Source organism: Micropterus dolomieu, linkage group LG04 (genome assembly GCF_021292245.1).
Source record: "Micropterus dolomieu isolate WLL.071019.BEF.003 ecotype Adirondacks linkage group LG04, ASM2129224v1, whole genome shotgun sequence".
NCBI lineage: Eukaryota > Metazoa > Chordata > Actinopteri > Centrarchiformes > Centrarchidae > Micropterus > Micropterus dolomieu.
The window spans coordinates 1,667,067-1,673,066 of record NC_060153.1 but is presented as its reverse complement, the minus strand read 5'-3'; positions in this window follow the sequence as shown (position 1 = coordinate 1,673,066).

The window sequence follows — 6,000 nt, the reverse complement described above, 5'->3', positions numbered from 1 at the left end:
CTACTATAAATATCTGTACCATTTTTCATTTAGTCTATAGCAACATCACCTTTACTGTCTGTACCTCTGTGTGTATATTGTGTAGGCTGCCTCCTCTCTCTCTCTCTCTCTCTCTCTCTCTCTCCCCCCAACCGGTCGAGGCAGATGGCCGCCCACCCTGAGCCATGGTTCTGCTCGAGGTTTCTGCCTCTTAAAAGGAAGTTTTTCCTTGCCTCTGTCGCCTAGTGCTTGCTCTTGGTGGGAACTGTTGGGCTTCTGTAAATAGCATCATAGAGTACGGTCTAGACCTGCTCTTTTATGAAAAGCGCTGTGAGATAACTGTTGTTGTGATTTGGCGCTATATAAATAAAATTGAATTAAATTGAATTGGACATTTCTGTGAAGGTGAATATGATCTGATAAAACAGATCTATCTTTCTAAAGCTTATAATGTTTGGTTTGTGTTGACACGGTGTCTGAGAAGAGTTGACTCAATGCTGTGATCATTGAGGCTATAATTAGTTGTGCTGCACTGGGCTGCATTATTAAAAGGTGTTTCTTTGTTTGTCTATCTTGGTTTCTATACATGAAGGGTAGAGAATTTAAAAAAACCTGTCAGTATAATGCAGTCTAAAACAACCAGTACACCCTCTTACATTAATCCAGCTTCACAGAGATAGGATTTATTGATTTTTGGTTGTTTTTGGATTGTCAGCTATAAATGAATAATGTCTAAACCTATGTCATTTTTTGTAATGTCCACTAATTCCTGGACAAAGTTTCTTTTACACTTACAATATTTGTGCGTGTACATTTTCGTACAGGAAAGTCATAATGCAACATGTAATTAAATCTTCTTAAAATATAAAAGGACATTCTGTCATGGTTTTGGGGTTAGGTGTTATTATTTCCGGTTGTATTCTTAGACTCTTCCCAGTGTGTTAGTGTTTATCACCTGCCTCTGTGTTCTCTATTAAGTTTTGTTTGTCAGTTGTCTGTTGCATTTTGTTACATCCATCCTCATGTGTTGTCGCGTTTTACTTCCTGTTTTACTTTGTTATCATCCGCCTCTTTGTTCTTCGTTGAGCTTTATTTCCTTTCTTTATCGTCCCTGATTACCCTGATGTGTGTCACCTGTTCACTCCCTGCCTGCCTGTTTGCCCCCTGTATTTAACCTGCTCAGTTTTGTTTAGTTCTTGTCGTGACCTCATCGTTATGTTGAAAGTTTGTTTTCTGCGGAGTTGTTTACATGTTGGCTTATTGAACCTTGCCAGGTATTTATGTTGCCATCAGTGTTTTGGACTTTTCCTGCTACAACCACTTGTAAACTGTTTATAAAGAGAAACACTGCAAACTGTATCAGATCTTCAAAGTGTTATGTATTGGGGTCCATACCTCAGTTTACCTGCATCTGCACTCGGACTACCTTGACACATTCAAAGACATAATTCTCTAAGATAAACATAAGAAGGAAAATACTACTATATGTTAAGTGACCTCATTCACTTGAAATGATCTTTCCATTATTCATCAGGGGAAGAGTGCCTAAGCATGCTTGATTACAGCCCAGTTTTACATTCCCACAGCAATGCATATTCCAAACATAAACTTCAGTTTAATTAAAAGTAAAGTGCAAACGAAGAAGTGAAGTATAACCAACTTTTAAGTTCATGTGCATCCAAATTTAACTTGATATAATTGATTTCAAGCAGAGCAAACAGAAGAAAGTTATTCCAAGGTTTATGTGTTTGGCACATAAATGCAGTTACTGGGGGGGGGGGCTAAAAAACATTTACCTTTCCTCAGAGCATGTTAGGTGAAATAGAAACTAGTTTTAGATAAACACAGACATCAGACAGACAATTGGTGACTAAATGAGATGCACAAGAACACCCGAAACCATATTCTCACAGGGTTGGACATTCACAGCCTACTGTTTTTCAACTTAAGAGAGACATTGCAGACAACTACAGGTACAGAGTCACTGGGAGTCACAGAGACAAGTGAAATAAACAAAGCAAAATTTGTATATAAAAAGTGTATACATTTGGGGCCAGAGTTGTGTCTGTTGCAGTAAATCAGCCATTTTACGTCACATTTGCAGACTAAAGCTTTGCTATAGCTATGAATGTTTTTGTTCACGGGAGAAATGGGCTGGAACCATATTGCCTGATAAAACATTGGAGTCTGTCTAAAATTAAATGGAATTAAAAATGGAAAAGGAGTGTGTTTGTGTGTGTTAAAACTATAACTACACTCTAACATGTACTGCTCCTCAGTAATTAGTTTTTAACAAATGTCTTACTCTCAAACATGCACACACACTCTCCCACATGCAAATACACAATAAAGAGCACAAGAGAGTCAAAGTGAGAGAGAGAACAACACTGCAGAAACAGAGGACACACTCCGACCCCCTCTAAATTCAATCTTTACACACACGCACACAAACACACACACTGATAACTCCCCCGGTCTCTCCCACCATCTGTCTCGTCTTTTTCTATGTTGAGTTTCCACAGATGGGACCCAAAAGTGTCAGTCAGAGCTGGGAGATGATACAACACCAAGATTTAAAAAAAAGAAAACGCTGGTAAAGATGTTGAGAGACAAAGAGGAGCAGAGAGACAGAAACACACACACAACAAAAGACAATTTTACAGAGAGACAGCCAGTGTTGTAAAAGTTTTCTGTTAATACAACAAGGTACCAGATGGGTTGGGAATACTGACATGTGGAGTCACTTGGAGAAACATATTCAGCCTCACTTACACCACTCTGAAATTTATTATTATAATGCCTACAGTGAATATTTCTCCACAGTGATTTTTTTAACTACTGTAGCTCACAGTTGCACTAGGCAAGATGTTAAAGGAAGGAAGTACACCTGTTTTTGTGACCTTTTGTCACCAATAAAAATTCCTGTAACATTAAACCTGGATTAAATCCAAATTTTTACAGGTTTATTTTATAATTTTGTTTCCACCAAACATAGTTTTAAAGTAAACATAGAAGAATAATTTTTTCTAAAGAAGATTTTTTTCTAAATCTTCTTACTTCGGTAGAGAAAAGAAAACTGTTTCATCTTCAAAACTTTGGTAATATTGATAAAGGAGTACAAACATAATGAAAGATGACTCAGTTAGGTTTTATGATACTGAGTTTTGAAAGTCACAATAAATATAAAAGCAGGAATTAGAGCATCTCATTCTGTGAATTTTTAGCAATGCAGCTAGTGACTTTTTATTTACATGAAATTGTTCACACTTCTCTCTTCTTCTGTTAATGATCATGTTAGCCTTCTGTAATTTTGGTTTTAGGCAAATATGTTTAAATTAAGTTTGACCAAGTCTGGATTTCATTCAAATGAAATTTAGTTTCTTGTTTTATCATTTTCACCCCAGTTTAACCACACTGATATTGACTCTTTTAATTTAGATTTAGGGCGTCTTGGTGGCAACAGAAAAAAACTGTAAACACAACACTGGCATCATCTGGCGAAAACTGTTGCTATCTACTCGTCCAGCGGGCACAGAGCAATGAGTTGAATCTAAGTAAATAATTAAAGCTGCAGGTCGGAAAACCAACCAATGAGCTTTTCAGACTCTTCTCATCAACAGGAAGTGCCAAATCTCAACGAAAGACTTTGAAAGACACCAAACCTCCTACAGCCTCCTGATTTACTCCTCTCTCTGCTTTTAAAATGAACTAATCAGCTCAACAAACTCCAGATCAGATGAACAAAGACATGGAAAGTCACATCTGCAGTCAAGTTGTGCAAAAGTCTGATCTTGCCTGGTCTGCTGTCAACGATAAATATGCATACATACACAGTATAGCTGGAAGCCCAAGAAGGGGAACTTGGAAGAACTGCGGGCTAACTTGGAACATATGGGGGGGCAAAAGCAGAGTCAGATTTAAATTAAATCCATTTTGTGCCATTCAGGCATCTTCTGCAAAATGTACAGAAATATCGGCTTTGATGATTGGAAGATTGCTGGTTCAAATTATAAGAACTGCTGGCTAAATCAGGACTGCAGGAGTGAGAGAGTGATACCAGCCTCAGCTTCCTCAATAATCAGTGCTGAGGTGCATTTCAAGGAATACACTCAACTCTGTGTTCTGATTTGTCTGATGTTTTAGTATCACTTGTCGTCTTGAATCATCCTCTGTAAAGTCATACCACACAACAAAGCCTCTGAAGTTCACAGAATCTTTTAACTTTTGAGTTGCTGTTGATTTCCCAGAGTGAACTCCCCCACTTTCTGTTCCTGACTGTTGCAGATGTTCACCTTTCTTTTTATTTGCTCTTAATATATTTATTCTATGTAACAAACACAGAGGCTAATTGGCAAACAGTGAAAACCTACTTGGAAATAACACAATGGTAGTTTCCTGTAAGTTGTTTGAATTATGTTCACACCAGAAAGGAACCACTCCAGAGCTCACTCGACAGCGGTTAGAGACCCTCTTCGAGGCCGACCAAGTCCTGCGTTCAGACCCATAGGAACCGCATCAAGGGGAATACTAGCCTAAAAAAGGTTGGTGTGAATGAACCCCAACACACTAAACTAAGATGGTAAACATAATAAACATTAATAAACAATGCTAAATATCAGCATTTTAGTTTTGTCACTGTGAGCATGTTAGCATGCTGATGTTAGCATGTAGCTAAAAAAGCACTGCTGTTCCCAAGTAGCGTCACAAAACTGCTAGCATGGTTGTAGTCTCTTCTTCCATGTGACATTTTTGTTAAATGGAAGAAAGAAAGAGTGCATATGAAAGAGCATTGCAAAAATGCACACTGTCTCCCTGCTTACCACTTGTGGGGCGAGCATGAGCCACTCCCTTCACATCACAGGTTTGGGCAATCACAAGCTAAAACAAATAGTGTTAAAATCACATTCATAAGTGCTGCAAACCTCGGCTGTGACTGACATCTCTTTACCTCGTGCCCTCACTTTGTTTGGGTTGTTTTTGGCACTTTATATTGTTCATTGGTCTAAATTTAATGCGACTGAGTTTAAGTTTTCTTTGTGTGAATATTTGTGATATTTTAGGCCTTTCTGCACAAAAGTTTCCAGTTTGGCACAAACCAAGTGCTGAACTATTGAACTGCCGAAGCTGCCAAAATAAAGAGTACTTTACCAATGGAATTTTACTGAGGTTGAAACTACTTTTTTCCATGCAGTGATTAGTTGTGTTACATTGTGCAAATTCATATTATGACAGGGTTTATATTTTATTTTATAGAAGTCTTTTGGTAGGAAATGCAACTTCCACTTACTGTATGTTGCCCGAAAAGCACACACAATCCCATACAGTCAATATAATTATTACATGGGTCAGATGTATTAAGTCTAGTTGAAGACAAACTTCTATTTACATCGTCTCCTCCAAGGTCAACATTAATAGAACAAAAGCCAGGATATCTGTAAAAGTACAGATATCTTCATGAGAAAAATTTTTCAGATTTTTGATTTTTGATTGATTAGACAAAAAGAATTTGTTCATCTTTTGCTCCTTGTTTCTATTGCACATCATTTGTTTTACTCTGTATTACAATATTTACTGCTGTTGTAAATAAATACTTCAACAAAACATGTTTCTGTTGCTAGGTTTATTCAGTTTAGTTTTTATCTTCAATTACAATCATACACCACTTATATTATATGCAATAGGAAGCTACTCTTTATCTTCATAGGCTACATGTTTTTCATAAAAACACACACGTTATAAGAGGTAATTATAATGACCTGTAGTGTTGTACAGTTTATGTAGTCTTGATTTTGGTGTGTACAGTGGTCATTTACATTTAACAGGATTGCAAATCTAGTTCAAGTACATTTTAACAAGCCTTTGTCAACTTTGAACATATAAAACGTAATTTCCCAACAACAAAAATTTGGATAGCGAACTTTGGAAAACCACTAGCCACAGTGGCTGGTGAGCAAAAAAGTTAATGTCAAGCCATGCTTACTACTCTTATCACATGCTTGGCCTCAAATCAAACAACAGCCT